The sequence below is a fragment of the Lethenteron reissneri genome, chromosome 59, assembly GCF_015708825.2.
Source record: "Lethenteron reissneri isolate LAM-NWPU_2019-01 chromosome 59, ASM1570882v1, whole genome shotgun sequence".
In the NCBI taxonomy this organism is placed as follows: Eukaryota; Metazoa; Chordata; class Hyperoartia; order Petromyzontiformes; family Petromyzontidae; genus Lethenteron; species Lethenteron reissneri.
Genome location: NC_083837.1, coordinates 2,536,268 through 2,560,595, shown reverse-complemented (window position 1 = coordinate 2,560,595; position 24,328 = coordinate 2,536,268). Strand labels below are relative to the sequence as shown.

The 24,328-nt window shown below is 47.9% G+C and overlaps 1 protein-coding gene across 1 annotated transcript in view; it reads right to left on the bottom strand.

The window, feature by feature from the left end:
* Positions 1–2,150: 2,150 nt before the first annotated feature.
* LOC133357757 (UDP-glucose 6-dehydrogenase-like) overlaps positions 2,151–24,328 on the bottom strand; it is a 110,212-nt gene continuing 88,034 nt past the window's right edge. Inside the window, exon 13 of the mRNA XM_061575866.1 lies at positions 2,151–2,191. The gene's annotated coding sequence lies outside the window, so the exon portion shown is untranslated. The remainder of the gene's footprint in view (positions 2,192–24,328) is intronic.

The following is a 24,328-nucleotide window of genomic DNA, read 5'->3' as shown; positions in this document are numbered from 1 at the left end:
GTGTTGGTCACAAAAGCAAAGTTTGTAGGGTAACAATAATCGCCACGTTCTGTACTTTTGAGGCATACGCAATTAGGAAATAACACTTACTACACAGGAACAAAAAACTAGATTTGTTTTATACTAATAGGGGTTTTCCCCTTTTTTCTGGCAACAAAACTGACACCTTTTGCAAGGAATCATGCTTACATTAACCACAATACTTGAGGCTCTAAAGAAAGCTGTCTCTGGTGTGGATCAATCAGTTGCAAAGACAATGCATACATTATCAGAGTATTGTTTTTGTTTGCATTTGACTGCAAGTATTGTGGTTAATGTAAGCATGATGCCTTGCAAAAGGTGTCAGTTTTGTTGCCAAAAAAATGGAAAAACCCCTATTAGTATATTTTGGTGCTGGCAAAGGAGGTCCCATGATGTAGCTGCTCACCCCGAGCTCTCGTTACTCTGGTAGTGCGTTGTCTTTGAACTGTGCGCCTTTTGGCGTCATCTGGTTGAACACCATATGAGACTAGGCTCTAGAGAAAGCTGTCTCTGGTGTGGATCAATCAGTTGCAAAGACAATGCATAAATTATCAGAGTATTGTTTTTTGTTTGCATTTGACTGCAAGTATTGTGGTTAATGTAAGCATGCTTCCTTGCAAAAAGTGTCAGTTTTTGTTGCCAGAAAAACGGGGAAAAAACCCTATTAGTATATTTTGGTACTGGCAAAGGTTGGTCCCATGATATAGATTTGTTTTTTTACACAGTGTAATCAGCCGCACCACCACCACTGATGGTGCATCATGACACCGGAGCAATTCCACATTCCGTGTTGGTGACGAGGAGGAGGAGGAGGAGGGGGGTCAAGGCACGGATAACCTCGTCAGCAAGCGTTGTATCACTGCCCCTGATGTCTCCTTCATCGTATTTGTAGATCTGGGTTGGGGGTGGAAGACAACTACGAACATTGCGTCCTCACCCTGCCGTGACGGCGCTGTTCTGGATGAGCCGCTGACGCCTATACTACTGCCGGAGAGGTTTTAAACGCATTGTCCTGCGGAGGGAGCTGGTAGGAACGTCGGGTTGCTCGGTCAATGGCCTGCAGGGTCAACGGCGGCGTGGTGTATTCCGCAAATATGCCCGACTGTGAGGGCGGGCACACGCCGGCGTGAGTAGGTTAAACGTTGAGTTTTATAAGGGCACCACGGGGTGACCAGCCCCACCCCTCCCACCCCCCACCCAGCCCCACCCCCCACCCAGCCCCACCTTCCTCACCCAGCCCCTCCCCACCCTCCCCACCCAGCCCCTCCCCACCCAGCCCCTCCCCACCCTCCCCACCCAGCCCCTCCCCACCCTCCCCTCCCCACCCAGCCCCACCCTCCCCACCCAACCCCTCCCCACCCAGCCCCACGCTTCCAACCCCCCACCCAGCCCCACCCTCCCCACCCAGCCCCTCGCCACCTTTCCCACCCAGCCCCTCCCCACCCTCCCTTCCCCAGCCAGCCCGCCCCACCCGCCCCTCCCCACCCTCCCCACCCAGCCCCACCCTCCCCTCTCCACCCAACCCCATCCCTCACATTTTTGGATGCACGACGGACGGACGGACACAATAATCCCCTGTGGGCTGGCGGAACCAGGTGGTTCCTACCAGTAGAATTCACATCTACAATGCGCGTTCCGTACCGAGGATCCCAACACGCACAATGATGTCATTCCATCGAGCAGCTTTGCTTGCAGCTGAACGTAGCGTGAGGTTGCCATCCTCGTGTCACGGAACGCAACGAGAGACACCTCCTATGTGCCGCGTCTTCTCCCCTCTCTTCATAGCCCCCCCCACCCCCCACGGTTTTACGAAGAGCCCCCCTCCACCAGAGGTCGCAACCGGGTACCCGATACCCGTACCCTACCCGATACCCGGCTACCCGTACATTAACCACAATACTAGCCGTTTGCGACCTTGGTGCGGCCGGGTACGGGTAGGCCGTGAGTCACTGGTGAGTCACCGTTTGTCACTCATTTCCCAACGTCTTGTCTCTTCACACAATTCAAGTTCTTAAAATCAACCCACCCGCGCCTGCAACATGGCTTCATCCCAGAGGTCGCAATCAGGTACCCGATACCCGTACCCTACCCGTACCAGGCTGGGTACCCGTTTGCGACCCTGGTGCGGCCGGGTACGGGTACGGGTAAGGAATCAAAACCCGTTTGCGACCTCTGCACACCACCCTGGACACACTCGAATTGTACCACTCTGAATACAGATTCTGATTGCGTTAGAGCGGCGCTTGTGAACTTTCACTGCGGCCTTGCACCGTCCCCTTTGGTTCTGAAATCGCAACGAAAATTCAGAAATGAAGTGTGATATTGATTATAATGCATCGGTTTGGTGAAACAAAGTAACGCGAACATTGACCGAAAGAACCAAAGAGTTTGGAAATCTGCGGTCACAAATATAGATTGAAACAAAGTGCTTAATTTTGCGCTGTCGATATTTTTACCTTTAAAAAAAAATACAAAATCTGGCCGTGTCTCACTCACGCCCCAAGGGAGGGCATCACGCACTCCTGCGGAATGCATCCCAGGATGATGAGAAGTTCCACTGGCGTTAGACATCCGTCACCTTCAATAACGACCACTGTTCGCGTTTGGTGGAATGGTAAAGAAAAAAAAATTCGTTTGAGTTTTTTTAAAAATCCTTTATATTAAGTTCACTTGCTTGCTTGCGTGCTTACGACCGTGCAAATCTTTCGGTCGTTTTTTAACCCACTTCCCGTGATCCAATCGAGCTGACATTTTGCACACAGACTCGTTGTGCGTGACAATTTATTTTCGTGAAATTTTTTTCTCCAAAATTTTACACTTTTTAGGACAAAAATATTATATTTAATTACCAATTGCTTAATGCTGCAATGCAATCATCTGACCCATAGGTGGCAGCCATCTCAAGCCAGAGGACGAGAGGACTCTAGCCGCCACGCATATAAAGGATTTATAGTGAAAAACTTTGTTTTTACGGGTTATACTTGTTTTTTTTTCTCTCTCTCTCGTCTCTCGTCTCTACTATTGTTATTTTTTTAAAGTGCAATATTACTCAGGAAGGCAATATCGTCTGCCTCTCTCTATCTGTCTCTCTCTCTCTCTATGGGGTGTGATGTGCTCTGTCAAAGACGCGGGCGATCATAGCTCCGATGCCGTTTAGCTCTGGCCCATGATTGCAATCAAGAACGCGTTAGTCTATGGGCAATGTTAGTCTATGGGCAATGTTAGTCTATGGGTAATGTTAGTCTATGGGCAATGTTAGTCTATGGGCAATGTTAGTCGATGGGCAATGTTAGTCTATGGGCAGTGTTAGTCGATGGGCAATGTTAGTCTATGGGCAATGTTAGTCTATGGGCAATGTTAGTCTATGGGCAATGTTAGTCGATGGGCAATGTTAGTCTATGGGCAGTGTTAGTCGATGGGCAATGTTAGTCTATGGGCAATGTTAGTCTATGGGCAATGTTAGTCTATGGGTAGTGTTAGTCTATGGGCAATGTTAGTCTATGGGCAATGTTAGTCTGTCGGCAATGTTAGTATATGGGTAGTGTTAGTCTATGGGCAGTGTTAGTCTATGGGCAATGTTAGTCTATGGGCAATGTTAGTCTATGGGTAGTGTTGAGTCTATGGGTAATGTTAGTCTATGGGCAATGTTAGTCTATGGGTAGTGTTGAGTCTATGGGTAATGTTAGTCTATGGGCAATGTTAGTCTATGGGTAGTGTTGAGTCTATGGGTAATGTTAGTCTATGGGCAATGTTAGTCTATGGGCAATGTTAGTCTATGGGTAATGTTGAGTCTATGGGTAATGTTAGTCTATGGGCAGTGTTAGTCTATGGGTAGTGTTGAGTCTATGGGTAATGTTAGTCTATGGGCAATGTTAGTCTATGGGTAGTGTTGAGTCTATGGGCAATGTTAGTCTATGGGCAATGTTAGTCTATGGGTAGTGTTAGTCTATGGGCAATGTTAGTCTATGGGTAATGTTAGTCTATGGGCAGTGTTAGTCTAAGGGCAATGTTAGTCTATGGGCAATGTTAGTCTATGGGTAGTGTTGAGTCTATGGGTAATGTTAGTCTATGGGCAATGTTAGTCTATGGGCAATGTTAGTCTATGGGCAATGCTAGTCTATGGGCAATGTTAGTCTATGGGCAATGTTAGTCTATGGGCAATGTTAGTCTATGGGCAATGTTAGTCTATGGGCAATGTTAGTCTATGGGCAATGTGAGTCTATGGGCAATGTTAGTCTATGGGTAATGTTAGTCTATGGGTAATGTAGTTGTACGCCTTTTGGCGTCATCTGGTCCAACACCAATGGAAACTAGGCTCTAAGAAAAGCTGTCTCGGGTGTGGACCAATCAACTTCAAGGATAGTGCATATCATTATCATCATCAGAGTTGTTTCTTTTTGTTTGCATTTTGACTGCTTGCGTTGTGGTTATTGCAAACATGATGCCTTGTATAAAGGTGTCAGTTTTTGTACCAGTTGAAAGGGTAAAAACCTATTACTGTATTTGAACATTTATGGCCCACTGAGCCATATCGCTCCTTTACATAAGCGGCGTGGCCACAAATGATAGCTCTACGAAGTGGCTTAGCATCATCATTATCATCACCATCGCGTGGAAATTTATAGCAGCAGACTAATGACTCTGAAACGCGTGGACGTTGATGCTAAATGTGGAGGAAAAACCCCGAGGACTCGGAGAAAAATCCATGCGACCACGAAGAGAGAGATAGAGACACGCAAACTCCAAATATACAGCAGCAGGCGTCTGTGTCGGGATCGAACCCACGACCTCCTGTATACCAGGCGAGGTAGTTAACATCTCCTAGCCACCGTGATGGTGATGAGAGAGAGAGACACGCAAACTCCAAATATACAGCAGGCGTCAGTGTCGGTGATCGAACTCACGACCTCCTGTACACCAGGCGAGGTAGTTAACATCTCCTAGCCACCGTGATGATGATGAGAGTGAGAGAGAGACACGCAAACTCCAAATATACAGCAGGCGTCAGGGTCGGGATCGAACCCACAACCTCCTGTAGACCAGGCGAGGTAGTTAACATCTCCTAGCCACCGTCATGATGATGATGAGAGAGAGAGAGAGAGACACGCAAACTCCAAATATACAGCAGCAGGCGTCAGTGTCGGGATCGAACTCACGACCTCCTGTATACCAGGCGAGGTGGTTAACATCTCCTAGCCACCGTGATGATGATGATGAGAGAGAGAGAGACACGCAAACTCCAAATATACAGCAGCAGGCGTCAGGGTCGGGATCGAACCCATGACCTCCTGTATACCAGGCGAGGTAGTTCACATCTCCTAGCCAGCGTCATGATGATGATGAGAGAGAGAGAGACACGCAAACTCCAAATATACAGCAGCAGGCGTCAGGGTCGGGATCGAACCCACGACCTCCTGTAGACCAGGCGAGGTAGTTAACATCTCACCACGGAGAGAGAGAGACACGCAAACTCCAAATAAACAGCAGGCATCGTCAGTGTCGGGATCGAACCCACAACCTCCTGTAGACCAGGCGAGGTAGTTAACATCTCCTAGCCACCGTGATGATGATGATGAGAGAGAGAGACACGCAAACTCCAAATATACAGCAGCAGGCGTCAGGGTCGGGATCGAACCCACGACCTCCTGTATACCAGGCGAGGTAGTTAACATCTCCTAGCCACCGTGATGATGATGATGAGAGAGAGAGATACGCAAACTCCAAATATACAGCAGCAGGCGTCAGTGTCGGGATCGAACCCACGACCTCCTGTATACCAGGCGAGGTAGTTAACATCTCACCACGGAGAGAGAGAGACACGCAAACTCCAAATATACAGCGGCAGGCGTCAGGGTCGGGATCGAACCCACGACCTCCTGTAGACCAGACGAGGTTGTTAACATCTCCTAGCCACCGTGATGATGATGAGACAGAGAGACACACGTAAACTCCAAATATACAGCAGCAGGCGTCAGCGTCATTGACATGTCTACGAAATCTAACTTCGCCTTTCACTAATTATATTCCTGTACGCTGGTCTGTTCGTGTAAAGCTTAACATTTTAATTCACAACAACAACAACAAAACACCCACACATTTCTGGCACTGCTTTTAATTAGCTTTCGTAAGGGGTGTTTGTAATTGTAATGTATTGTGTCCAATTAGTATCATGATTATAATTTTTAAAAAAATTTCTTCAGTTACCTGTCAATGTATATGTGTTTCTAGTTTGACGTCTTTCCCCGATTCGCACGGTTCGCTACGTACGGTGCGAAAGAAGTTGAACACCCACAGAGACCCACAGAGACCCACAGAGACCCACAGAGACCCACAGATTATCACGGTTGGCTATGTACGGTGTGAAAGAAGTTCACCACCCCCCCTCTCTCCCCTCCCCACCCGCCTTTGTCTCCCCAGTGGCGATGTTTTACACAGCCTACCAGGTACTCATTTGAGGCTGAGTCGACCTAGCGGGGGGGCCTAGGACCGGTTCGGATGATCGTCACCGGCGTTGGTCCGTGAGCGACGCGCTCGCCGATACGCTCCCCACGGTACCACACGATAGAGCTGGCTCCATCTTGGCCGTGGTTTAGTGGGTGGGTGGTTTGGTTGTTGGGTGGTTCGGTGGTTTGGTGGGTGGGTGGTTTGGTGGGTGGGTGGGTGGTTTGGTGGTTGGGTGGGTGATTTGGTGGGTGAGTGGTTTGGTGGGTGGGTGGTTTGGTGGGTGGGTGGTTTGGTGGGTTTGTGATTTGGTGGTTGGGTGGGTGATTTTGTGGGTGGTTTGGTGGATGGATGGTTGGGGGGTTTGGTGGATGGGTGGGTGATTTGGTCGGTGGGTGATTTGGTGGGTGGGTGGGAGATTTAGTGGTTGGGTGTGTGGTTTGGTGGGTGTGTGGTTTGGTGGTTTGGTGAATGGGTGGCTGGGTGGTTTGGTGGTTTGGTTTGGTGGTTTGGTTTGGTGGTTGGGTGGTTGGTTGGTTTGGTGGGTGGGTGGTTTGGTGGATGGATGGTTGGGGGGTTTGGTGGTTGGGTGGGTGGTTTGGTGGATGGGTTATTTGGTGGGTGGGTGGTTTGGTGGTTTGGTGAATGGGTGGCTGGGTGGTTTGGTGGGTGGTTGGGTGGGTGATTTGGTGGGTGGGTGGTTTGGTGAATGGGTGGTTTGGTAGTTGGGTAGGTGGGGGTGGATGGCCGCTGTTTGGCCTGCCCCCCCCATCTAGCCGGAAGCGTGGGAGCTGTGACAGCTGCCTGCTGCCGGAATGGAAGCTACGGCCAATGGAGAGGAGGTAGAGGGGAGGGGGGCGGAACGATGGGGGCGTTTGGGGGCTTGGATCGGCCACTGAACGGCACGGGCATGGACCGTTCCCTCTGTCACGGCTCGCGAAAGGTCGTGAGGTGCATCCCGTTCCCGTTATTCAGGAGCACGGATCGCCGGATGCGAATCACCGCACCTCTCAAGGATGATACTCAATCTGGATTTGAAGCTTTCGTGACGGCGGGAATCCATGATCTTTAGTTCTTTCGTTAAAGTCACGTAGGTAGAAAATAAAATATATTTTTTTATACCTATGTGACTTTACCGAAAGAACCAAAGAGTATGAATGACACTCACTTTGCGATAGAAAGAAAACAAGAAAAAAAGCACAAACGGTGGGAACTTTTAAATCGTGCTAGACATCAAATAGTCGATTTAAAGCTTTCGTGGCTGCAGGGATTTGATGCTGCTAATCCTGCATAACGCACGAGCATAATATGACTTTGAAACCCCGCGCCCACCTCCTACGCATTTCACAAGTAGTGACTAATCCCATATCTGCATTTCCCATAAATATGCAAAACTCCTCTTGATATGCAAATTCTTTTGTCAAGGCGCTCTTCCCCCTCCAACCCAGCAGCTTAAATCTACGCTCCAAGCCTGGTGGTGTTTCATTCAGACGCTGTCTTCCCGACAGACCTGTTCTTCACCTGAGGACGGCTGCTTGCGTTGTGGCCGAAACGTCGTGAGAATTATTTATTGTTTTATTTTTATTATTTTATTATTTCCCTTCTACGATGACTTTACCGAAAGAACCAAGAAGATGGCAAAGATTGTATGACATTTTTTTTAACATTGTGCACGCACAGCCCATGAGTCAATCCACTGCTGGATGAGCGCCCCCCACCCCCTCCCACCACCTCAATTGAAACCATAAACTTCGCCACCAGTTTGGGAGTGCTGGTTAATGTGGAAAGTGTAAAAATAACACATGGTCAACACACTTTTTCTGGCATAAGGTATTCCAACGCGTTTAAAGTAATTTTGGGGTGCTGATTCCAAATCTGGCAGTTTTTGTCTATCACATCAGGTTTTTGAGATATCAAATATTGCATTTTCAATAAAAACTGCAGAAGAAAAATATTAAATAAATGTGGAAATCTACATAAAATTGTATTATAAACACACTATCCTAAAAATACAGCACCATATTTTAACACGAAAGCAGTCACTGACTCGCAACAACTTGCAATCATAAGTGACAGAGTTAATTTCGGGTAAAATCAATGAAAATGGGGTATGCCGATAGCATAAAAATGAGATGTGATAGAGCAAATCTGAGATCAGATTTGGAATCAGCGCCCTTGAAATTAGTCTAGAACAGCTGCAAAAGTCCAGGCCAGAAAAAATGTTTTTTTTTCGATTTAAAGCTTTCGTGACTGCAGGGATTCATCTTCTTGGTTCTTTCGGTAAAGTCACGTAGAAGGGAAATAATAAAATAATTAAAAATACAACATAATAAAATAATTCTCACGATGTTTCGGATTTGAAATAAGCGCCATGAAATTAGTCTTAAACAGCTGCAAAAGTCCAGGCCAGAAATTTTTTATTTTTTTTGCTGACCAGTGTCATTCACCACGCTCTGATGATCACATAGTCCACCCACAGCTGTTTCGCGTTTTTTTGGTCGATGCTTGCTCACCCATCCGGTCACTGAGATGGTCTCCCTGGATCGGGGCGAGCTGCGGACGATTTATTTGTCTCCGTCGTCGTGGGAGCGAGATGCCAACTCGGGGCCAACGTCATTCGCGTCCCGATATGGGTCACGGTTTTTGTTTTGTTTTGTACATCGCGAACAACGAAAGAAACGCGAGCGAACGGAAACGCCATCCGTCAGTGACACTGTGTGATGTTTGCGAAACACATTCCTGCGGAGGGAGCTGGTAGGAACGTTGGGTTGCTCGGTCAATGGCCTGCAGGGTCAACGGCGGCGTGGTGTATTCCGCAAATATGCCCGACTGTGAGGGCGGGCACAAGCCGGCGTGAGTAGGTGAAACGTTGAGTTTTATAAGGGCACCACGGGGTGACCAGCCCCTCCCCACCCAGCCCCTCCCCTCCCACCCCCCACCCAGCCCCACCCTCCCCACCCAGCCCCTCCCCACCCAGCCCCTCTCCACCCAGCCCCTCCCCACCCAGCCCCACCCCTCCCACCCCCCACCCAGCCCCACCCAGCCCCTCTCCACCCTCCCCTCTCCACTCAGCCCCACCCCTCCCACCCAGCCCCACCCTTCCCACTCAGCCGCTCCCCACCCTGCCCACCCAGCCCCTCCCAAACCCCCCCACCCAGCCCCTCCCTACCCTCCCTTCCCTACCCAGCCCCACTCTCCCCACCCAGCCCCTCACCACCCTCCCCACCCAGCCCCTCCCCACCCTCTCCACCCTCCCCTCTCCACCCAGCCCCACCCCTCCCATTTTTGGATGCACGACGGATGGACGGACGGACACAATAATCCCTTGTAGGCTGGTGGAACCAGGTGGTTCCTACCGTTATAATATTATGATAACGATGTCATACGTTTCCTCTGATATCAAATCGTCGCCACTGTTTCTCTCGAAAGGGCAGCGTTATTATTGACGGATGTTTGGACTGTTGGGCAGCTGACCCTCTACGGCCCGTTGTGCAGTTGCGTGCGAGCGCGCGGTGTTGACATTTGTCAAATCGTGAGAAGGCGGAGAGCGAGTGCAATCTTAAACTATTTTTTTTAATATTTTCACCAAGCGTAAGAAGATCCCCCCTCTGAGCTGCTACGGAGGTCTCGCTGTAAGAAGCGAGTCTGGGCCATGACAAAATGATTGCTCAACGAAGTGGTCTTATTATCGTCGTCATCATCATCATCACGTGGAGCAGCCAAATAGTCTGAACGCGTGGATGTTGATTCTGAATGTGGACGGAGAGAGACACACACAGAGACGCGCAAACTCCAGATATGCAACAAAACTAAACACAAAACGCAGAAATGAGTTTATATTTACCACCCACTACCACCACCACTACCACCCACTACCAACACCACTACCAAACCACCAACACCACCACTACCACCCACCGCCACTACCACCACTACCACCCACCACCACCACCACTACCAACACCTTTACCACCCACCACCACTACCACCCACCAGCACCACCACTACCACCCACCACTACCACCCACTACCAACACCACTACCACCCACCACCACCACCACCCACCCACCACCACCACCCACTACCAACTCCACTACCACCCACCAGCACTACCACCCACCACCACCACCACCACCCACCACCACTACCACCCACCATCACCACCACCACCAAACCCACTCCACCACCCCCACCACTCTACCAAATCCACACCAGCACCACCACCACCAATCCCCACCAAACACCTCTACCACCAACCCCACTCCACCCCCCCCACCAACTCCACTCCACCCCCCACCAATCCCCACCAACTCCACTTCATCACCACCCCCACTACCCCCACCACTACCACCACCAACCCCACCACCAACCCCCAACCCCACACCACCACCCCCACCACTCCACCCCCACATCCCCCCCCCCACCAACCACACCACCACCACCCCTCAAACCTCACCCCCCCACCTCACCAATCCTCACCAATCCCCCCACACCACCACCCTCAATCACCCCCCATTACCCCCAGCTACAATACCAACCCACGCTCGCGCCCAGAGAGACAGAGGGGGGCGGTGGGGGGCGCGGGGGGGGATGACCTCCCTGTGACCTCCATGTGACCTCCATGTGACCTCCATGTGACCTCCATGTGACCTCCCTGTGACCTCCCTGTGACCTCCAGGTCCCACTGCTAGAGAAACATTCCACGTGGCGAGCAATGGCGGCGCCGGCGGTGGCATTGAAGTTTATTTTGTTTGATGTTGAATTTTGAATGTTATGATTTTGTTGTTGTTGTTGTTGGTGTTTGTTGTTGTTGTTGACAAGGTTACCTTGTTTTGACGAAATCTGTGCAATCGTGGGATGGGGGGGAGGGATTGGAGGTGGGTGGGGAGGGAAAATCGTAGACCCTAGTACTTTATTTTATCCCCCCCCCCCCCGGCCGGAAATTGTGATGTTTCCGGGTTTGATGTTTTGTTCTTACCTTTTAGCGAAGGCCAACACGAGTAGTGTATTATTATTATTGATGATGATTAATTATCATGGAGAATCAATGGTTGATTCCCAACGGTGTGTGAATATACGACGGATATAAATTGTCCTTTATTTCCATTGTACATAGGAGTTGGTTTGGGTTGATTTTTTTTCGTGGCTTGCTCGGAAAAGAAAATCAAATAGATTCTAACTTTACTATTCGCGTCGGTGAAAGAAAGAGAGAGAGAGATGAGAGAGACGGATAGAGATACGGTGTGAAAAAAAAAACAATGAAAATAAATCTAAAATGTACATTTATTTACGCGAGAAAAAAAACACCCCCCCAGAATCTATGCTCTTCGTGCTGCGTGGTCGACGATGATTGGACGGTGCAGTAATCGTGCCCGAACAATCAAAGGAGTTCGCAACCGTCGGGGAGGAGAGGGGAGAGAGTGGACTATAGGGGAAGAGAGGGGAGAGAATCGTTTATAGGGGAGGAGAGGGGGGAGAGTGGACTATAGGGGAGGGGAGGGGAGAGAATGGAGAGATTCGTTTATAGGGGAAGAGAGGGGAGAGAGTTGTTTATAGGGGAGGAGAGGGGGGAGAGTGGACTATAGGGGAGGGGCGGGGAGAGAATGGACAGAGTTGTTTATAGGGGAAGAGAGGGGAGAGAGTGGAGAGAGTTGTTTATAGGGGAGGAGAGGGGGGATAGTGGACTATAGGGGAGGGGAGGGGAGAGAATGGAGAGATTCGTTTATAGGGGAAGAGAGGGGAGAGAGGGGAGAGAGTCGTTTATAGGGGAGGAGAGGGGGGAGAGTGGACTATAGGGGAGGGGAGAGAATGGAGAGAGTTGTTTATAGGGGAAGAGAGGGGAGAGAGGGGAGAGAATCGCCTATAGGGGAAGAGAGGGGGGAGAGTGGACTATAGGGGAGGGGAGGGGAGAGAATGGAGAGATTCGTTTATAGGGGAAGAGAGGGGAGAGAGGGGAGAGAGTCGTTTATAGGGGAGGAGAGGGGGCAGAGTGGACTATAGGGGAGGGGAGAGAATGGATAGAGTTGTTTATAGGGGAGGAGAGGGGGGAGAGTGGACTATAGGGGAGGGGAGGGGAGAGAATGGAGAGATTCGTTTATAGGGGAAGAGAGGGGAGAGAGGGGAGAGAGTCGTTTATAGGGGAGGAGAGGGGGGAGAGTGGACTATAGGGGAGGGGAGGGGAGAGAATGGATAGAGTTGTTTATAGGGGAAGAGAGGGGAGAGAATCGCCTATAGGGGAGGAGAGGCGGGAGAGTGGACTATAGGGGAGGGGAGGGGAGAGAATGGACAGAGTTGTTTATAGGGGAAAAGAGGGGAGAGAGGGGAGAGAGTCGTTTATAGGGGAGGAGAGGGGGGAGAGTGGACTATAGGGGAAGAGAGGGGAGAGAATGGACAGAGTTGTTTATAGGGGAAGAGAGGGGAGAGAGGGGAGAGAGTCGCTTATAGGGGAGGAGAGGGGGGAGAGTGGACTATAGGGGAGGGGAGAGAATGGAGAGAGTTGTTTATAGGGGAGGGGAGCGAGTCGTCTATGGGGGAGTAGTCGTTTCATGCGTCAGCGGTCATCGGTCATGCTGCTGATGATGCTGATGATGATGCTGATGATGCTGATGACGATGCTGCTGATGCTGCTGATGATGCTGATGATGCTGATGCTGATCCTGCTGGTGATGATGCTGATGATGATGCTGTTGATGCTGCTGATGATGATGATGCTGATGATGATGCTGATGCTGCTGATGCTGATGATGATGCTGATGATGATGCTGATGCTGCTGATGATGATGCTGATGATGATGATGATGATGCTGATGATGATGCTTATGATGATGCTGATGCTGATGATGATGCTGATGATGATGCTGATGATGCTGATGATGATGCTGATGATGATGCTGCTGCTGATGATGATGATGCTGATGATGCTGCTGATGATGATGCTGCTGATGATGCTGCTGATGATGATGCTGATGATGATGATGCTGCTGATGATGCTGATGATGATGCTGATGATGATGCTGCTGCTGATGATGATGCTGCTGATGATGCTGCTGCTGATGATGATGCTGATGCTGCTGATGATGCTGATGCTGATGATGCTGATGATGCTGATGATGCTGACGATGCTACTAATTTGTAGGAATCTCTTTTGTAAGTGAATGTGTCGCGTCGTACCAACACAAAGCGTGTCTGCCTCGTGCCGCCTCTCCCCTCCCTCCTAACTTCTCGCCGTGTAAATAAATCGGAACCTACGGAAAGTGAAGACCTTGTCCCCTTCATGGATTTACTCGTAAGGAGTTTTTGTTGTTGTTATTGTTGTGGTGGTGGTGGTCTCTCGTTTTCGTCATTTGAACGGAGTGTCGGGTGACGGGTACACACGGATCTGGGGCTCTGTAGGAACAACATTTTTGTATTTTTAAATCCTTTATATTAAGTTCACTTGCTTGCTTGCTTGCGCGCTTACGACCGTGCAAATATTTCGGTCGTTTTTTAACCCACTTCCCGTGATCCAATCGAGCTGACACTTTGCACACAGACTCGTTGTGCGTGACAAGTTATTTTCGTGAAAAAAAAATTCCCAAATTTTACACTTTTTAGGAAAAAAAATATTATATTTAATTACCAATTGCTTAATGGTGCCATGCAATCATCTGACCCATAGGTGGCAGCCATCTCAAGCCAGAGGACGAGAGGACTCTAGCCGCCACGCATATAAAGGATTTATAGTGAAAAACTTTGTTTTTACGGGTTAATTTTTAGTTCACCAAGTAAGGTTTACTCGGCTACGATGTAGCTCATTCTCAGAAGAGCCCTGGCCACAAATGATTGCTCAACGAAGTGGTTTATCATCATCATCACGTGGACATTCAGGGCAGACAAATATCTCTAAAACGCGTCATGTTCATTCGAAATGTGGAGGGGAAAAAAACAATGCCGGATTATCCCAGTTGCACAAGCTACTACACATGTGTAGCTACACATGTGTAGTAGCTACACACGTGTAGTAGCTACACGTGTAGTAGCTACACGTGTAGTAGCTACACATGTAGTAGCTACACGTGTAGTGGCTACACGTGTAGTAGCTACACATGTGTAGTAGCTACACATGTGTAGTAGCTACACGTGTAGTAGCTACACATGTAGTAGCTACACGTGTAGTAGCTACACGTGTAGTAGCTACACATGTAGTAGCTACACATGTGTAGTAGCTACACGTGTAGTAGCTACACATGTAGTAGCTACACATGTAGTAGCTACACATGTAGTAGCTACACGTTTAGTACATATGTAGTAGCTACTACACAAGTAGCTACACATGTAGTAGCTACTACACAAGTAGCTACATATGCTACGGGTCCCGCAGTTTCAAGGGCCCCGCGCTAAATGCTTTCAAGCTGATAATTGTTTTTTTTTACCCTTCTATCTGGCAACAAAACTGACACCTTTTTACAAGGAGTCATGTTTGCATAGACCGCAATACCTGCAGTCATAATGCAAACAAAAAACATAACTCTGATAATGTGCACTGTCCTTGAAGTTGATTGCACATTATCAGAGTTTGCATTATGACTGCAGGTATTGTGGTCTATGCAAACATGACTCCTTGTAAAAAGGTGTCAGTTTTGTTGCCAGATAGAAGGGTAAAAAAAACAATTATCATATTTTTTACTGGCAAATGAGGTTCCCATAGTGCTTTCAAGCTATCAATTCCGGTTCAATGATTCTGCACTTGCTCTATTACTATAGTACTCTACCGCCTTCAACTTTTACGAAGGACTGGGTGTTTAAGGTTCGCGATTTGTCGCATTATCTGGCTGTGTAGCAAATGAAAAAATACAATGACTTTACTGTGCAAGTTTAAATTTCGCGTTTTAATTTTGTGTTTTTATTTTATTTAGGGCCCTTTTATAACACACGCTACAGGCCACCCGTACTTAGCATCATCCACGCGACCACGGGGAGAGACGCAACCTCCAAACACACAGCAGGCATCAGGCTCGGGATCGAACCCACGACCTCCTGTATACCAGGCGAGGTAGTTAACATCTCACCACGGAGAGAGAGAGACACGCAGACCCCGCCCACCTCCTACGCATTCCATAAGTAGTGACTAATCCCATATCTGCATTTCCCATAAATATGCTAAATTCCTCTTGATATGCAAATTATTTTGTCAAGGCGCTCTTCCCCCTCCAACCCAGCAGCTTAAATATACGCTGCCAAGCCTGGTGGTGTTTCATTCAGACGCTGTCTTTCTGACAGACCTGTTTTTCACCTGAGGACGGCTGCTTGCGTTGTGGCCGAAACGTCGTGAGAATTATTTTAATGTTTTATTTTTATTATTTTATTATTTCCCATCTAAGTGACTTTACTGAAAGAACCAAGAAGATGAATCCCTGCAGTCACGAAAGAAGCTTTAAATCGAAAAATCTAGATCAGCGGTCGGGAACCTATGGCTCGCGAGCCATATATGGCTCTTCCAGTGACGGCATATGGCTCCCAGACAATTTTGAGTTGAAAAAAAAAATCAGTTTGGATCTGATTTTAAAATACTTGTGATATTGCTTAATAATACCGTGTCGTTTTAAAGTAAACAGAAATTAGTTTTGAAGATAAATTTCACGGGTCACGCCTGCACGAAGCTCAACGTCACCACGTATGAACCAGACTACAAGGCCATCAGCAAAAGCACGCAGCACCAGAAGTCATATTTAATTTATTATACGTTAAAAATACTATATGGCTCTCAATGAAATATATTTAGAAATACTTGGCTTTTATGGCTCTCCCAGTCAAAAAGGTTCCCGACCCCTGATCTAGATCAACTAGTTTGCCGAGTTGCATCATGGGAAAAATTAAAATGGACGCTCAGCGATGAGTGTGAGTGGCTATGTGAAAGTGGGCGGAGCTGCGTTTCCACCACGTGTCCATGTATGAGCCTATCAGGAAGGCGGTATCTTTTGAATAGCACGAGTATATTGAATGAGATATAAAAATTATTCCTCCCCCCCCCCCGAGATGGCACTGCGTCATCTGCTGCTGTCAGTTTCTGTACGCACGATATGTATGCTGATCATATTGATGAATGGTCACCCGATGCATTCAAGGCTTTTGTTGAAGAGAATTGCACACGCTAGCGTGTGTGTCTTTGTATGTCTCTGTGTTGTATGTGGCACAGTAGGGGGTACAGCTGGTGTGCATTTACGAGTCATCTCAAGTCAGCCAACCCATGGCACCTGCTGGGTCTGTCCCGAGACCTCCTGTCAGCAGCGAACCTTCGACAACTTCACGTGGCCTCAAAGTGCACCTAGCCTGGCACAGGCGCCGTGGTGACGTCACCGTCACTTAGTGACGAATGGTGTTTGAGAGCTAACACCAGTGGCGATTATTCGATATAGTCCTGGGCCTCTAACCTCTAGGTCGACTCAGCCGCAAATGAGTACCTGGTGGTGAGGTGTGGTCAAAACATCGCCACCGGGGAGACAAAGGCGGTCGGACGTGGTGCTGGCCACCCACCCCCTCGTGTGTCATGCCGGCCTTCATAGGTGCTACTCGCTAACAGCACTTGCCCCAACACTGTTAAAGGCTACACGGGGGATCTTTGTCTGTGTGGTGCTGACCACCCACTCCCTCGTGTGACGTGCCGGCCTTCATAGGTTCTACTCGCTAACAGCACTTGCCCCAACACTGTTAAAGGCTACACGGGGGATCTTTGTCTCTGTCTGTATATATGTGTGTGTGTGTGTATGCATGTATAGAAATCGCAAAGCACAATACAATCATTGCCTGCATGGTGATGAGGGTAACCTCAGGACATCGTTGTGAAGGGAACGATTGCATCAGTGCAATGTTTACAGCCAACACATTTCAGTTGATTGAACAGCGTGCAACGAAATATATATGCGCGCACACACACAAACACACACAAACACACGTGACGATGATGATCCAGAAAACATGAACACACAACTCACTACCGCCATCGGAGACACTCTGTCTGGCGACGTTTCGGGCAATGGTCCTTCTTCGCACAGCACGTGACCCCGTGTGTGTCACGTCACGTGACCTTGTGTGTGTTACAGCACGTGACCCTGTGTGTGTGTCACAGCACGTGACCTTGTGTGTGTTACAGCACGTGACCCTGTGTGTGTGTCACAGCACGTGACCCCGTGTGTGTCACAGCACGTGACCCCGTGTGTGTCACGTCACGTGACCCCGTGTGTGTGTCACGGCACGTGACCCCGTGTGTGTCCCCGAGTGTGTCACAGCACGTGACCTCGTGTGTGTCACGTCACGTGACCCCGTGTGTTACAGCACGTGACCCCGTGTGTGTCCCCGTGTGTGTCACAGCACGTGACCCCGTGCGTGTCACAGCATGTGATCCCGTGTGTGTCACAGCACGTGACCTCGTGTGTGTCACGTCACGTGACCTCGTGTCTGTCCGTGTGTGTCACGGCACGTGACCCCGTGTGTGACCTCACGTGTCACAGCGCACATCCCCTGCACCCCCCCCCCCCCCATGGAAGCCCCCCCCCCCTGTTCTGTGGGACCACGTGGGAGGCCACGCGGCTGTCGATGTGTTTCTCCACGTGGCATTTGCGGCTATGGCACGAGGCAATGCCCCCCCTCCCTCCCTCCTCCTCCTCTTCTCGCAGGCAAATCGCTGGGTCCGGGTTCAGCCGCTTTGTGAGCTTTTAATGAATTGCGATGTTTGATATCGCAACAACAACACCAATAAAAAAGAAGTGCATTTTGTCGGTCTCATTAACTCGGATTAAATGTCAATTCCGCGCGGCCGGCGATTAAGTGAGGGCCAGACGCGTGCGCTCTGCTGTCGATCCGTGCCTGTGTAGCGGTGTCGTGTGTAGTGGTGGTAGGATAGTGGTAGTGTGGTGGTAGTTGTAGTGGTGGTTGTATTGGTAGTGTGGTGGTAGTGTGGTGGTAGTGGTGGTAGTAGTGTAGTGTGGTGGTAGTTGTAGTGGTAGTGTGGTGGTAGTGTAGTGGTAGTGGTGGTAGTGGTGGTAGTGTGGTGGTAGTAGTGTAGTGGTAGTGTAGTGGTGGTGGTGGTTGTAGTGGTAGTGGTGGTAGGATAGTGGTAGTGTGGTGGTGGTTGTAGTGGTAGCGGTAGTGGTGGTAGTAGTGTAGTGGTAGTGTAGTGGTAGTGTGGTGGTAGTGGTAGTGTAGCAGTAGTGGTGGTAGTAATGTAGTGGTAGTGGTGGTAGTAGTGTAGTGGTAGTGTAGTGGTAGTGTAGCAGTAGTGGTGGTAGTAGTGTAGTGGTAGTGGTGGTAGTAGTGTAGTGGTAGTGTAGTGGTAGTGTGGTGGTAGTTGTAGTGGTAGCGGTAGTGGTGGTAGTAGTGTAGTGGTAGTGGTGGTAGTAGTGTAGTGGTAGTGTAGTGGTAGTGTGGTGGTAGTTGTAGTGGTAGCGGTAGTGGTGGTAGTAGTGTAGTGGTAGTGTGGTGGTGGTTGTAGTGGTAGCGGTAGTGGTGGTAGTGTAGCGGTAGTGGTGGTAGTAGTGTAGTGGTAGTGTAGTGGTAGCGGTAGTGGTGGTAGTAGTGTAGTGGTAGTAGTGGTAGTGTAGTGGTAGTGGTGGTAGTGGTAGAGTAGTGGTGGTAGTAGTGTAGTGGTAGTGGTGGTAGTAGTGGTAGTGTAGCGGTAGTGTTTTTTGTTTTCTACCGCTGCGTTATATTGATTAGCGTGCACGCCGCGTATTCTAACCCATTATTCAACTTTTCAAACCGGTTTGTTGAGCCCTTTCATAATTGTGACGTCACATTTCTCCCCCCCCCCCCATTGTCACAAATGTTTGACCCCCACCCCCCCTAGATGCGTGACGTCATTTATGGACGGTCCCCCAGTGCCGTTCGCGAGCGGCACCCTATGAATGCCGTCACGTGGCATTGTTTGCCACATCCACATCGGATTACCCGTTTGAGGCTGAGTCGACCTAGGGGTAGTTCCCGGAACCGGTTCAGATGACCGGGTTTGGTAGCCCAGCGCGCTCACCGCTACCACTCGCCACAGACAAAGATCCCCCGTGTAGCCTGTAACGGACTGTAGGGGCAAGTGCTGTTAGCGAGTAGCACCTATGAATGCCGGCACGGCACACGAGGGGGTGGGTGGCCAGCATCACGCCCGGCCGCCTTTGTCTCCCCAGTGCTGATGTATCTGCTCAGGCTAAACGGGGGATCTTTGGTCTATGTCGTTGGGTTTTCACGTGGCCTTAAAGTGCACCTGGCCTGGCACAAGCGGCGTGGTGACGTCACTGGCGGTTATTGTTGTGTGAGTCTATGGGTCTCTGTGTGAGTCTATGGGCCTCTGTGAGAGACTATGGGTCTATGTGTGAGTTTATTGGTCTCTGTGTGACTCTATGAGTTTCTGTGTGAGTCTATGGATCTCTGTGTGAGTCTATGAGTCTCTGTGTGAGTCTGTGGGTCTCTGTGAGACTATGGGTCTCTGTGTGAGTCTATGAGTCTCTGTGTGAGACTATGGGTCTCTGTGAGACTATGGGTCTCTATGTGAGTCTGTGGGTCTCTATGTGAGTCTGTGGGTCTCTGTGTGATTCTATGGGTCTCTGTGAGTCTGTGGGTCTCTGTGTGAGTCTATGGGTCTCTGTGAGACTATGGGTCTCTATGTGAGTCTATGGGTCTCTATGTGAGTCTGTGGGTCTCTATGTGAGTCTGTGGGTCTCTGTGTGATTCTATGGGTCTCTGTGAGTCTATGGGTCTGTGTGTGAGTCTATGGGTCTCTGTGTGAGTCTATGGGTCTCTGTGTGAGTCTATGGGTCTCTGAGTGAGTCTATGGGTCTCTGTGAGACTGTGGGTTTTTGTGTGAGTCTATGGGTCTCTGTGTGAGTCTATGTGTGAGTTTATTGGTCTCTGTGTGACTCTATGAGTCTCTCTGTGAGACTATGGGTCTCTGTGTGAGTCTATGGGTCTCTGTGTGACTTTATGAGTCTCTGTGTGAGAATATGGGTCTCTGTGTGAGACTATGGATCTCTATGTGAGTCTGTGGGTCTCTGTGTGATTATATGGGTCTCTGTGAGTCTATGGGTCTCTGTGTGAGTCTATGGGTCTCTTATTGAGTCTATGGGTCTGTATGTGAGTCTATGGGTCTCTTATTGAGACTATGGGTCTATCTGTGAGACTATGGGTATCTGTGTGAGTCTATGGGTCTCTGTGAGACTATGGGTCTCTGTGAGACTATGGGTCTCTGTGTGAGTCTATGTGTCTCTGTGTGACTCTATGAGTCTCTCTGTGAGACTATGGGTCTCTGTGTGAGTCTATGGGTCTCTGGGAGACTATGGGTCTCTGTGTGAGTCTATGGGTCTCTGTGTGAGTCTATGGGTCTCTGTGAGACTATGGGTCTCTGTGTGAGTCTATGGGTCTCTGTGAGACTATGGGTCTCTGTGAGACTATGGGTAGTCTGCATGAGTGAGCAGCTCTGAGCCTGTGGGTCTTGCAGGGGAGGGGAGGGCAGGCGAGGGGATGGGAGTTTGTAATTTCCCTAATGAGCAGTTCAGCATGTGACAGATCTCTTTCTGTTTACATGTTAGTGCAGCAATCACCCTAACTCCCTTCAATGTTGCTGTAATTTAATTTCGCAATGAACGTCTTTTTTCATGTTATTTGTTGCAAGCCGGCTTACGCTACAGGAAATATATTATCTGTAATTTCGGGAGCAGTTGGTGCAGCGTTTTCTCAGTCTTCCATAATAGAGGTTTTTTCTGGGTTAGATCGCGTAAATGTATAAGTGTGTCGTTAAAACCAACCACCACCCGACACGGCCAACTAGTGAGGGTTGTCACGTAAACAGAACGTGGCCAATTCGTCACGAGTACAGCACTAGTGTGTAGTGTAGTGTATAGTGTAGTGTGTAGTGTAGTAGTGTATAGTAGTATAGTAGTGTATAGTTGTATAGTAGTGTATAGTAGTGTAGTAGTGTATAGTAGTGTAGTAGTGTATAGTGTAGTGTATAGTGTTGTAGTGTATAGTAGTATAGTAGTGTATAGTAGTATAGTAGTGTATAGTAGTGTAGTAGTGTATAGTGTAGTGTATAGTGTAGTAGTGTATAGTAGTGTATAGTAGTGTAGTAGTGTATAGTGTAATGTATAGTGTAGTAGTGTATAGCGTAGTGTATAGTGTAGTGTACAATAGTGTATAGTGTAGTGTATAGTGTAGTGTATAGTGTAGTGTATAGTAGTGTATAGTGTAGTGTACATTAGTGTATAGTATAGTGTATAGTAATGTATAGTGTAGTGTATAGTAGTGTATAGTGTAGTGTATAGTGTAGTGTATAGTATAGTGTATAGTGTAGTGTATAGTAGTGTATAGTGTAGTGTATAGTAATGTATAGTGTAGTGTATAGTAGTGTATAGTGTAGTGTATAGTGTAGTGTATAGTGTAGTGTATAGTGTAGTGTATATTAGTGTATAGTGCAGTGTACAGTGTAGTGTATAGTAGTGTATAGTATAGTGTATATTAGTGTATAGTGTAGTGTATAGTAATGTATAGTGTAGTGTATAGTAGCGTATAGTGTAGTCTATAGAGTAGTGTATAGTGTAGTGTATAGTGTGGTAGTGTACAGTGGAGTGTATAGTAGTGTATAGTGTAGTGTATAGTGTAGTGTATAGTGTAATGTATAGTAGTGTATAGTGTAGTGTATAGTGTAGTGTATAGTGTAATGTATAGTAGTGTATAGTAGTGTATAGTAGTGTATAGTGTAGTGTATAGTGTAGTAGTGTATAGTGTAGTGTATAGTGTAGTGTATAGTAGTGTATAGTAGTGTATAGTGTAGTGTATAGTATTGTATAGTAGTGTATAGTGTAGTGTAGTGTATAGTGTATAGTAGTGTATAATGTAGTGTATAGTAGTGTATCGTGTAGTGTATAGTGTAGTGTATAGTAGTGTATAATGTAGTGTATAGTAGTGTATAGCATAGTGTATAGTGTAGTGTATAGTGTAGTGTATAGTAGTATATAGTAGTGTATAGTGTAGTGTATAGTAGTGTATAGTAGTGTATAGTGTAGTGTATAGTAGTGTATAGTGTAGTGTATAGTAGTGTATAGTGTAGTTTATAGTGTAGTATATAATAGTGTATAGTGTAGTGTATAGTAGTGTATAGTGTAGTGTATAGTAGTGTAGTGTATATAGTAGTGTATAGTGTAGTTTATAGTGTAGTATAATGTAGTGTATAGTAGTGTATAGTGTAGTGTATAGTGTAGTGTATAGTGTAGTAGTGTATAGTAGTGTAGTGTATAGTGTAGTGTATAGTGTAGTGTATAGTAGTGTATAATGTAGTGTATAGTGTAGTGTATAGTGTAGTGTGTAGTGTAGTGTATAGTGTAGTGTATAGTGTAGTGTATAGTAGTGTATAGTGTAGTGTATAGTGTAGTGTTTAGTAGTGTATAGTGTAGTGTATAGTAGTGTATAGTAGTGTATAGTGTAGTGTATAGTGTAGTATATAGTGTAGTGTATAGTAGTGTATAGTGTAGTGTATATAGTAGTGTATAGTGTGGTGTATAGTGTAGTGTATAGTGTAGTGTATAGTAGTGTATAGTGTAGTGTATAGTGTAGTGTATAGTGTAGTGTTTAGTGTAGTGTATAGCGTAGTGTATAGTGTAGTGTATAGTAGTGTATAGTGTAGTATATAGTAGTGTATAGTGTAGTGTATAGTAGTGTATAGTGTAGTGTATAGTGTAGTGTATAGTAGTGTATAGTGTAGTGTATAGTGTAGTGTATAATGTAGTGTATAGTGTAGTGTATAGTAGTGTATAGTGTAGTGTATGTGTAGTTATGTATAGTGTAGTGTATAGTGTAGTGTAGTGTATAGTGTAGTGTATAGTGTAGTGTATAGTAGTGTATAGTGTAGTATATAGTAGTGTATAGTGTAGTGTATAGTAGTGTATAGTGTAGTGTATAGTGTAGTGTATAGTAGTGTATAGTGTAGTGTATAGTGTAGTGTATAATGTAGTGTATAGTGTAGTGTATAGTAGTGTATAGTGTAGTGTATAGTGTAGTGTATAGTAATGTATAGTGTAGTGTATAGTGTAGTGTATAGTGTAGTGTATAATGTAGTGTATAGTGTAGTATACTAGTACAGCACCACACCGGTGTGTTGGAGAGCCAAGCCACAACATTTACAATCTGAGTAACGACGTTTCGCCAGTAATTACAACCAGCTTCATCAGGCGACGGCCAGACTTGTGGAGAAGTCCACCGAGGTCTCCTGCTAGGATTCAAATGTTGCCTCTTTTAGCTCTGATCTCTCGTTCGTTTCAATTCCATCGAACCCACGACCACCTGCATATTTGGAGTTTGTGTGTTGTTCCTGTGGTCGCGTGGATTTTTCTCCGAGTCCTCAAAGCTTTTCTCTCCACATTTAGAAACACATTCCTGCGGAGGGAGCTGGTAGGAACGTCGGGTTGCTCGGTCAATGGCCTGCAGGGTCAACGGCGGCGTGGTGTATTCCGCAAATATGCCCGACTGTGAGGGCGGGCACAAGCCGGCGTGAGTAGGTTAAACGTTGAGTTTTATAAGGGCACCACGGGGTGACCAGCCCCTCCCCACCCAGCCCCACCCCTCCAACCCCCCACCCAGCCCCACCCTCCCCACCCAGCCCCTCAACACCCTCCCCTCTCCACCCTCCCCTCCCCACCCAGCCCCTCCCTCCCCACCCAGCCCCTCCCAACTCCAGCCCCTCCCCACCCTCCCCTCCCCACCCAGCCCCGCCCCACCCAGCCCCTCCCGGCACGACGGACGGACGGACACAATAATCCCCTGTGGGCTGGTGTAACCAGAGCTTCCTACCAGCAACCATAACAACTAAGATCCCAGTCGGTTTTACCTGCTATTTTATTTTTTTAAAATAGA